This window comes from Miniopterus schreibersii, assembly GCF_964146895.1.
Source record: "Miniopterus schreibersii genome assembly, chromosome: 1".
Classification (NCBI taxonomy): Eukaryota; Metazoa; Chordata; class Mammalia; order Chiroptera; family Miniopteridae; genus Miniopterus; species Miniopterus schreibersii.
Window position 1 is genome coordinate 152,605,557 of NC_138101.1, and position 12,239 is coordinate 152,617,795.

The window sequence follows — 12,239 nt, forward strand, 5'->3', positions numbered from 1 at the left end:
TTCTAATCTAGTCTTGGTCAACAATCATAACCAGAGTAATGCTACATTATATTTACATGGTACCATTTTCCGAGGAAGTAGAGCTGCACTACAAACACTATTCAATTTACCCTAAGTCTTTAGTGAGGAGAGTAGGGGATATTATTTTTTCCATTTTGTAGACAGGGTTAATTGCAGGCATCAAATAACTGACACACCCAAAGATTATTAAATCAAATTCCTGACTCTAACTCATAGCATTACCATTACTAAAGTTAACTTCTCTATTAAGAAATAATGGAACCCTTACTGTCTAACTCCCCACCTTGATTTAATCAACAAACATGGACTGTTTCCTACAGCCCATACATTATACAAATGAAGAAAAACACATTTATTTTTTGTCTACATTATCCCGACTGCTCTGACAGTCACTTAAATTTGCAAGCTCATTTTGGAATGGGCATTAGCATCTCCACTGTTAAAAATGAAGTGGAGAGATATTAAGAAACTTGCCTCAAATCTACAGCTAGAAAGTAGCAGACACAGGTATCAAAAAAGGTTTTGATTATTGTATTTTAATCAATTTTCACAAACTCTTCTATAAATAAAGAGCAGTCAGAACAAATCAGCCTCTAGGTAAGTTTTCTTCAAATCCCCACAGTTGCCCAAGACTCAGCTTTCCCACTAAAACAGAGAGTGTAAAATTGGAAGAGCTTATCTTTTGGGTCCATGGGTCGTGCATGAAACTAGAGGGTAAGTCGGGTAGGTTCTGGAGGGGCTAGAAAAGGGAAACCTACTTACTCTGGCCTTCTCCCCAGGAATACCAAGACTATGGAATGTGACGTGTATGGAGGGTTGCCACTGTACTGCAGGGACAACTTGATTTCTTCACTAGATGAAATGATCCCAGGATGCTCCACATAGCACTTTGGGATTCTTACAGATGAAAGCTGCTATATACATGTCAGATATTACTATACAGCACTTATAAAAAAGGTTTCCACTTACTGTTGTGAACTCGCTGCTGAACAGCTTAGAGATGATAGTTATTACTGGAAATAGCAGTCAGAATAGCAGTGTAAGTGGCCCTTTTTGCTATACTTTGCTCCATATTTTATCGTTTTTTGCTCTATAATCCAGAGTGGCCTAGAACAGGAGAGGAAGATATTCGCTGACAAGGCTTAAAAATAAAGAGACAACTTTCTATTTTTATTATGATCAAGGTCAACAGCAAGGTTAAGGAATTTCCATGAGTACATCATAAAGACCACAAGAAAATTTTAAAAATTGCTAGAATATATCACTTTCACTTTTAAAACCCATTGCGTAAATGCTATTATCTTCTAACAGTCAACCATTGCAATTGGAAATGTGCACATTTTATTGGTAGAAAATGCAATACAATGCACTGTCTTTATGTTTTTAATCTAATTTTGAAACCTCCTTTTAGGACAATCACCTGGCCCTGAGTTATTTGGTTGGGCTAATTGTGCTTCCCACCTGTGTTCAGTGGCCTCCTATCTATTTGTCAAGCATCTGTTAGAAGCCACTAGAGAGATATGCCCATCACCTTACCCTGGTGTCATTGATCTCTTCACAATCAGCTATTGTTCAGCTGAGCAAATACTGCTTCCTTGGGAAGCAAAACATCCCTGTTCTTTTTATTCCAGTTTGGCTACAAGCTAGATTTCCACTCTAGTGTTAGGAAAACCTCAGTATGACATAGAAATGAGAATTTCCTTTTTCTCTCTCTGAGACTTGACAATACTACTCTTCATATTCACATGCACTGACTACAACCTTTCAACTACAAACCATTGTCATATACACTAGCTTATCTAATTCTCACAATTTCTTGAATTAGATATGATTTATACTTTTCAGAGAAGGAAAATGAATTGAGAAGTTAAATGAAATACCTAAGAGTATGCCACCATTAAATTTAGTCAGAACAAGATTTCAAATTCAGGTCTCTTAATTTCAAATTCTAAGAGCTTTCCTTTATATGAGGGGCTGGGACTCTTTCTGTAAAGGGCTAGATAGTAAATAGTTTCAGTTTTGCAGGCCATAGGACTTCTATTGCAACTACTCAATGCTGCCCTTGTTGAGAGGAAGCAGATATAGATAATATGTAAACAAATGGCTGTGTTCCAATAAAATTTATTTACAAACCAGGCAGCCTCTGGGCTGTAGTTTGCCAACCTCTACTTTATACTGTGTTTCCCCTGTAATTCTACTATATTTGAGATTTATTTATGGACTTTCTCCATTTTAAATTTTTACAAAGTTTACTTATAAAGATTAGAAAAGAACATGTTTCCTAACCTAAGCTACTAGTTTGAGAAAATTTACTAGCATAATAGTCAATTAATAGAGTAGAAATAGCACTGGACTTAATAGTCAAAAACTTGAATTTGAAATTAGATTTTATATAACCTCAGAGATATGTGACCTTGAGAAAATTATTAACCTCTCTGGACTGGGGCTAATATGGATATAATTTTAATAGTCACTTCATAGGGTGCTCGTAAGGGTCAAATATGGTGTATGTGGCAGTGACTACACCAGTACCTGCTGTGTCATAAGCCCTTAATAAAGACTTGTCAAATTTCTGTTTTAATATAATGAGAGCTTTCTGTCTTATAAGTCTGGAGTTTTGGCTAAGAAATATGAACGTGATATCAGTCAGGTAATTTCGTGCATATTTGTTGAGCTATTAGTTTATTAAATCCAAATGGAGTTTGGGGCTAATAGAAGGCAGCTTTGTATAGAATTCTGGGGTTATAGATATTACTATATTTCTACTACATTTGGCTTTCAGTTATTGACTTTACTCAGAGGTGTGGTAACCTTTGTGGCTGGTTCCTTTAACATCCCTTCTGCTCTCAAATGATGAATATAGAAGAATCCTGATAATCTTATCTTGGTTATTTCTTTAGGAGCACACGTCTCCTAGTCCTAGACATTGAGATAAGAGAGGAATTCTGCAGTTTGGAAGCTTCTGGAAAAGGTTTCCTCCCTCCCAAGAAGGAGGCATAATAAGAGACCATTCCTTTTTTCCTCTGAACATCCTTCTTGCTGGAGGTTTTGTCTGGAATTGACACAGTCAGCTTACAACCATGAGGGGGACCTGAGGCAAGGCTGACACACAGAAGACAGCAGAGCAGAGGGGTAGAGAGAACTCCAACTTTTCATGACTCTGTTGTGCCTTTAAGAGGCTCAACAAACCTGGGGAACTTATGTTTAAGCCCATTTGATTGGAGTGTTTAATTCCTGGAAGTCTTGATACTATAGCTTGTCTCATATATTGTTTTTTATCATTTTTATGTGACTTTATTTAAAAGCTAAGGATGAAAAGGAAGAATGTTGGATTGCGGTCTTGATTCTGCCACTCTGATCAACTGAATGATTTCCTAAGAATCATTTTTCTTTTCTGAGTTTTGGTTTTTCTACTCATGTAATGAGAGAGTTAGATCAAAGGCTTAAACTTCAAATATATTTCCCCACTGTAATAGTTTATAAGTCCACCATAATGCATGGGATGCCTCTTCTTTCTGGCAACACATTCAGCCTAAACCCACACTGCTCAATGTGGTAGCCATTAGCCACATGTAGCTAGTCCATGTTGAGATATGCTATAAGTATAAAATATGCACAGAGTTTTGAAGACTTGGTATGAAAAATGGAATATGAAATATCTTTTAAATTATTTTTATATTGCTTACATGTTGAAATATTTTGCATAGATAGATTTAAATAAAATACACTATTGCAATCAATTTTACTTATTTCTTTTAATATTGAAACCTACTTTTTTTTTTTTTATAACTGAAATCTGTAGGAAGGGCTGACAGGCTGGTAACTCAGGTAGGGTTCCTACGTTGCAGTGTTGAGGAGAATTCCTTCCACTTCAGGAAACCTCAGTCATTTCTCTTAAAGCCTTCACTTGATTCGATGGCATTCATCCACGTTATGGAAGGTAATCACCTTTACTCAAAGTCTCCTAATTTAAATGTTTAGTGTATCTAAAAAATACTTTTACAGCAACACCTAGACTGTGTTCTGCCAAATAAATGGTCACCATGGCCTCTCCACATGGATATATAATATTAACCATCACAACTTCCATAGTCTGTTTTCTCCTCCTTTAGAATTCATTTGCCATCGGTATATGAGAAACTTTAATATGATGTTATGCACATCAAGGATTTGGCTGTATCACGCTGCAGTTTTTTACACTGCCCCTTCTTATTGTCAGCAGCATTCATTGTCTTAGGGCAAAGATGATAAGACGCCTGAGCAAAATCACCTTTGAGTTTCAATAAGGCTTTTTTGCATTTTAAAATTCTTAGCTCTACAATCCCAGGGTATAATGTTTATGTCATAAATAATAAATCTGAGCAAAGAGACAACAAGTCAGGCTGTCTCATTGCAGAAGGGGTAAAGATGACATGGGGAGGGCAAAGAGAAGAAGATGAGTGACTTTGATGTAGGCGGGTTTCTAAAAAGCAATCCTGTGTAGCATCCACCATCTGCTCCCTAGTTAGGGTGGGGTGCAGAGTAGAAACCTGAGGGAGAACTCAAAATTCAAGAGCAGTGGAGAGCTCTACCTGCATTTCTGGGTGGAGCTCGGGAGGACTGCGAGCCCCACAGGATGTTCCAGCGGGCAGCACGGCACCGGCGTGGTAGGCCCATGTCACTGAGGAGCAGGCGCTTGACATGGTCTCTGTTCACCTCTGGGGCCTGGAAGGACCTGAAAGTGAACCAGACCAGAGATGCTTGTTGCTAGAAAAGAGAATGGAAGCGGCTGAGATATGTACGGATAGATGACCAAAGACCAGGTAGGAATGAGACAAAATATTGTATTTTACTTCTGGACACTGTGTATCTGAATATAATTTTATGTGTCTATCTAGTATGGACAGATGATGACTGAAGACTCCCCAGACATCCACACCCCTCTACTACTAGACTGACATTACTAAGTCGGAGGTGACCATTTATCTCCATTTGCCTAGGATATTCCTGATTATACTGGTTGGTTCATGCCTAATTGTTAAATAGCAGCCCTTCTCACTCTGGAAAGTGTCCTACTTTGCACTAAAAACTATGTGGTCATCTACCTAACTTCTCAGAACTTAGATGCAACATAGAAGGAAAAGTGGGAAGACTCAGTTAGTTGAGATTATGTTTATGCTACCTGGAAAAATAAGGAGGAGAATCTAACGTAGAAATTAAATAGATTTAGCCCGGCCAGGCGTGGCTCAGCGGTTGAGCATCGACCTAGGATCCAGGCGATCAGGGTTCGATTCCCAGTCAGGGCACATGCCGGGGTTGCGGGCTCGATCCCCAGTCGGAGGTGTGCAGGAGGCAGCCGATCAATGACTCTCATCATTGATGTTTCTCTCTCTCTCCCTCTCCTTTCCTCTCTCTGAAATCAATAAAGATATTTTTTTTAAAAAAAGAAAGAAATTAAATAGATTTATAGAGAAAATAAGATTGAGTTTTTGGCATACCTGAGACTGTGTACTGAAATTCACGTTTCCTAACTTAAAAGGCATCTGAACACCAGGAGTTTAAATCTTAAAATCCACTGTGCTATGCACAAACCATTACCTGAATACATATAAAATTTCAATATTTTATATATTTAATTTCAGGTTCAAGTTCTTATAGTGCCTTTTTTTCTTACAGCAAATATAATCCTCACTAATTTATTTTTATACGATGGTAGAAAACAAAGGATACTTAATGAAGCGCTTCACAAACCCAGCCAAGGGGGGTTGGACTATATTCAAGGGAGTAAAGGAATCATTTGTGTTTTAGCAAATTAGCTTGGGCAACAGTGTGGGCGATGGGCTGGATGCTAAGGACTAGTCAGGAAACCCCAGTGGCCATAGGGATGGGAAGTGAGTCTCAGCTGAGGAAATAACAGTGGGGATGCCAAGAGGACAGACTTGACAGCCATTTAGGAAATCAATGGAAGATATTTGGAGACCCATTTTACACTGGGAGTAAGGAACAAAGACACTTGTGGAGGTTAGAAAGTTCAGTGTGGGACACGCTGGCTTCAGATCCTGAGGGTTGCTCAGAGGGAGATGATAGTTTTACAAGTGAATTTGGGGGTTTAGAGCCTGACATGAAGAAGAGTATGAAGGACATGTGATTTGGAGGCACCAGCCTGTAAGAGTTAGAGAAGGTAGTCAGCACTGAGCAAAGGAAAAAATAGCGATCACTTTCTCTTAGTCTCTCAGTAGATATAAACTTCACTCAAATAAGCTTTATGTGGAAGTCAGACTAGATGGTATTATTCTAAAATAAATAAAATAATATAATAGTTCTATGACATAAACGTTATACCCTGGCATTATAGAGCGAAGAACTTATGCTTAGAAATTTATGTAGAAAGACTTTTGCCTGAGACCAGTGTTTCTTCACTGGGGGCGATTTTGCCCTTCGCCCACCAGGGACCATTGCACAAAGCCTGGAGGTATTTTTGGTTGTCTTAACTGGAAGGAGGTACAAGGAACTCTTGCTGGCATATGGTGGTAGAGGTGAGGGATGCTACTAAGTATCCTACAGTTCACAGGACAGCCCCACCCCAACGAAGAATTGTCTGGCCCAAAACTATTGTCAATAGTGCCGAGGTTGAGAAACCTCCGCTTTAGACAGTTGAGCTAACAATTTGGTTGAAAGAGCTGAAATCATCCTTAAATTGTTTTTCTGATCAAGAAACACTACAGAAAGATTTTGATGTAATGCATGAAAGAACCTTGATATTCTGGCTGGGAAGTCCATTTCAGTTAGCTTCACTAACCCGCAAGGTCACTTATCTGGTCAGGAGACCTGTGTGCACAGGAGCTCTCTGGGCACACACCACACTGAGGACTCCAAAAAAGTACAGCACTTTCACTCCCTGAACCTATAAGAAGGTCAGCAGTTGATGCAAAGATAAATCCTATAGCACGGGAATAGATAGGACAGCAAGTATATACCACCAAAGGCACCTAAAAAATGGAGGGTTGAAAATGACCATTAAATTTGGCTGCTGCATTGTCAGATATGGGGATAGAAGGTGGTGATGGTGGTCAGCAATGTAATAAGATAGTGGATAAAAACACAGGTCGCTGAGTCTAACTGCCTGGGCTTGAAAGATTTCTGGTTCTATGATTCATTAGTTGGGTGATCTTGAGCAAATTCTTTTCCCATGTGTAAAATGGGGATAAAAATAATACCTGCTTCAAGGAGTTATGTTTGGGAGTAAATCAAATATCACACACAGAGCTAGCAAAGTGATTGGCACATGGTAATAAATTGCTTTGAGAGCTCGTAGAGTGTGCTGTCAATGGAGCAAAAGAAGACTTAGACCCACTGCCCACTGCTTCCAAAGTGACCCTTCACCTAAGGGCTTCCAGGTCATCTACACAGAGATATTTACAGTATTAATGCTGAGATTATAATGATACCTACTGTTTCATTTTTAATCAAATCAATAATTTGCTGAAATCAAATATTTGTTGAAAGTGGTGATATTTTTGCTGTTGATTCCACTAGTTTCTACCATAACAAATGGGAATAAATAAACTAGATTCATGCTTTTCAAGTTGAAGTTCTCATATCCCTAATGAAAAAGTGGGAACTGGAGATAAGATGGGCAGTTATAGAAGACTCAATGATTCCAAAGAGTCTCAATGCAGAGCCTGCATGCATACAAACTACAGTTACATTTAAATTCTGTTTTTACTACTCCCTGTGTGCTCTTTGGCAAATTACTTAGCTTTTCTGTGTTTCTGTTTCCCTTATCTACAAAATAAGGACAGAAACAATCTCAGAAAATGGCTGTGAAGATTGAAAAACAAACTCTATGTAAAGTATTTGGCAAAGCCCAATGAGAAAATGTTTAGAAAATATTAGCTATTTAAATTTTAAGTAGTTAGCAACCATAAATGTATACGCATACAAAATGCAAGTGACTTTTTAAAGATCAGCTATGAGATGCCAGAGAAATTTCACATTCACAGCATGTGCCATTTTAAGGCCACTTTTGTATTCTATTTGGCTTTTCTTCTATGAACACTTTGGTACATTTTTGAGAAGCATAGACATAGTGGCGTCCTAGTCTCCTAGACAGCTATGCACTCCAACAATATTTTTGACCAGTACTCTTAGATGCTATTCAAAAAACCCTTATGGACAGCTACGTACTCAATATCATTTTCAACTATTCAGTATTATTATCTCAGCCCTCATTAATCACACATTGCACTCATTAATCACATTACAAAAGAGGATCATTAACAACTGAGGCCAGATGTGCAGGAAAATCCCCTGCCTGGAGCCAGGCCTGCCGGATTACTCGGTCACACCAACTGTGCTAGGATAGCATCAAATGGGTGACATTGCTATGGAGTTCAGAGGAACTGTATGATCTAGGTAATTTCTTGAGCAATGATCTTAAATAACCAGAGATATACAAAGATAGGGCAAGACCATAGACAGGGCAAGCAGAGGTGAGACTCTCAAAGATTCCAGGTAATTTTTTTTGTAAATAAATTTAATATGCCAACACTTGATATAACAAAATTTGTGAACTGGAATTTACTTACTATTTCAGATTAATTGAATGATTAACCTGATGATTCCTTAGCTGTGTCTTCTCCATCTGTCTCTTTCTTCATTCTCTATATATCATATGTAGATTCTAACTATATTCACTTTATTGACTTATAGGAGATAGGAATTTAGCCTCCCCCCCATTCCCCACTCTTCTCACAATTCTCTCATCCTCCTGATACTTACATTATTTTCTCTGTTAGAGCAATAATTACTTTGTAATAATTATGATTGTATTATTCACAGTTGAACCATATAAGCCACTATGATTACATTTCTTCTCTCTTTTCACTTGCTTGGTTTTCTGTCATGCACAATATCTGTCATTAATTCATTACCAAGCCCAGCAACAGAACCCTGAAATCACTCTCAGGACAGTCAGACTTATTAGGTAACCTCCCAAGTTCATTGTTATCCTGGAGACCGCCCTCCAGGAATCCCCTACCCTTTGCTACAGCTGGCCCAGTTTCTTCCGAGGGCTGCATACAGCGGTAGACGTGCAATCTGTCTTCAACGTCCTCTGGGGAATTTTCCTACTTTCCTCCGTTGTGTGTTGCTCTTTCTTGTTTTACTCCATCTTGAAATTGGATCATACCCTCCAGTAGTTTTATGAGAAAGAGTAAAGGATATATATTGGCTAAGTATAGAATTCCAGAGTGGAAATGGTTTTCATCAGGACATGTAAGTCGTTGCTCCATTTTCCTCTGTCATCCTTAATTGCAGTTGCGAAGTCAAATGCCATTCTGATTCCCTATGATTCGCACTGCGCAAAAGTTCACTTCCCCTTTCGAAAGTTTTTAAGATCATACTCCTGTCTCTAATGTTCTGAACTCTCACTAGAATGTGTCTTGATGTAGGTCTTTTCCATGAATTTTGCTGAGCACACCACAGGTTCTTTTAATCTGGAATTGGTTTTCCTCACTTCTAGAAAGTTTGCTTGATTTTATTTTACATATTTTTGCTCTGTTTTCTCTTTGTGGAACTCTCATCAATATTACTTTTAGTATTGGACCTTCTCTAATTGAATTTATCTTTAAAATTTCTTATTGTTCCTCTTATTTTCTACTTTCTGGGAGATTTCCTTAATTATATCTTCCAAACATTTTTTTGAAAAAGAAATTGTTAGTCTTCGAGTGTGTGTATACTGCTGTATTCTCAATGGCTGGAAGAGTGCCCAGAACACACTAGAAACTGAAAAAAAGGTTTGATTGATTGAATAAATGAATGCTACCACATATTTTTAACTTTGTGAATGTTCTTCCTTATAACCTCCTATTTTTATTTCTTGAAGGTAATTTCTTCTCTTATTTCTATGATTACAGCAACTAGAGATGTTCTAGAATTTGCCTGTAAGATTTTATACTCCCTTTTTTTGCTGTCTTCTACTTGGTTATTTTGGTCTCTTTCTTTCATATTGAAAGCGCTCTTCATATGTCTGGTGATCTTCAGCTTTCCAACTAGCAAGGCCTAAAAATACTTTGTGTCCCTGGGCAGGCTGGAGTGCTGGGCTGCTCGATGGGGTTATCTGGCTACGAGTTTCACTGGAGGAACCTGAGTGGTCAGCATCTGTAGATCTTTGTTTCTCAGGGTGATTTTTAATTTTTTAGTTTTGGTAAAATACACTCCGTAAAATTTACTATCTCAACCATTTTTAAGTGTACAGTTCCTTGGTATTAAGTATATTCTCTTTGTCAAACAGTAGATCTCTAGAATGCTTTCATTTTGCAGAACTGAAACTTTACATCCAACTCATTCCTCCTCCCCCTTGACACTTTCTGGTAACCACCATTTTACTTCTTGTCTCTATGAATCTGAGTACTCTAGGTTCCTCATATAAGCAGAATCAGGCAGTATTTGTCCTTTTGTGACTGGCTTATTTTATTTAGCATAATATCTTTGAGGTTCATCCATGTCGGACATACCACATTTTGTTTACTGTTGATGGGCACTTGAGTTCCTTCCACCTCTTGGCTACCGTGAATAATACTGCTGTGAACTTAAATGTTCAAACATCTCTTGGAGACCCTGCTTTCAAATATTCTTTTGGAAATATACCCAGAAGTAGAATTGCTGGGTTATAATTCTGTTTTGCATTTTTTGAGGCATCACTATACTATTTTCCATAGCACCTGCTTCATTTTACACCCCCAACAGTTTCTTGACATCCCACCAACATTTGTGATTTTCGGTGTGTGTGTGTACGTTTCTAAATAGTAGCATCCTAATGAGTATGACGTGATATTTCATTGTGGTTTTCACTTGCATTCCCCTTATGATTAGTGATGTTGAGCACCTTTTCATTAGCTTGCTGGCCTCAGGCTGGTTATTTTGTCAGAAAAGAATTATCTGTCTCTTGTCTAGGGTTAATACAAATGGTTATTAACATTTTGGAAGCAAAGGAAAAGGGCGCGAGGGTGGGGGTGTGGTCACCACTGTGCAGATTATTATCCAGCCTTTGTTTTCAGGGTGATGCCCTGCCCCTTACCTGGTCCCGGTGCCCTGAATCCAGAATCCCTCCGATTCAGCCTGTCCAGGGAGGGAATCTCCAACATCAGCTGAGTAGAGAAATGGGGGTGGGATTCAAAAGTATCAACTTTTTTAAAAACAGTTTTCCTGTTTCAGAACACCTGTACCCTCACTTTTAGTGGTCACAATTGACTCAGATTTCTGAGGCTTAAGGAGCTCTCTAACACCAATCAGTTCACTCCTTGGCATTACCCTCTATGGCATTTATTTGCTTTCCAGTTTTTAAAATGTTACTGTTTTTATTCCTTTTCCCATTCTCTGTCACCTGGGTTTATGTCTTTTATCCCATTGTTTCAATGGAACCTCAGAAGAGAGAGGAGGTGAATGTGTCTTTAATTTGCCACTCAATTGAAAACCCCAAGTCGTGGACATTGTCACTTTTCTTTGCCTCCTTCCCCTTCCCCTGTCCTCTTCTTCCTCCACTTTCTCTCCCTCCTCTGTTTGTTTCTATGTATTAAGCAGAGCTGTTATACCTCCCAGTCCTTGTAGAATGGCCTTCCGTAGTAAGTGTCCTTGGGACCCAGTGGAAGAGCCTCCCAGCCACCCAAGCTGGGTGCTCCAGGTGCTCCTCCCTAGGTGGACTGTGTGCACCCTCCTGTTGTAGTTGAGCCTTGATTGCTGTCAATGGGAGGGATTTACCCCCAGGCTGATCAGTTGTGAAGACTGGCAGTGACCAGAGCAGAGGGTCTGCTGTGCAGAAGCTGACCCCACAGAGCAGGATTTGCTTCAGAGGGCTCTGGTGCCCCTTCATCCGCCCTTGAGTGTGTCAATTGTGGAGGTGGTTGGGTGGTGCTTCAGGGCAGTCTGAAGCTGTCCATTGGATGCACTGGCTCTGGGACTTCCCAGGAGGTACAGGCTAAGGTCAATGGCCCCCTGTGCCTTGCCTGGGCCATCCAGCATGAGCTACAGAGCAATCTGATCTTCAGATGGCTGCTACTTGTACTGGGCATGGAGGTGCCCTGGAGAGGCCAAGCTGTGAGCCAAGACTGGCTGCAGCTAGTGCTGGGCTTGGGGCTACTTAGCAAGCGGCAGTGTATGGAGAGGCCACATGCTGCTTATTTGCAAGATCTTTGAGAGATTTTAGGAAAGTCTGCAGCATGAGCCTAGACAGGCCATTT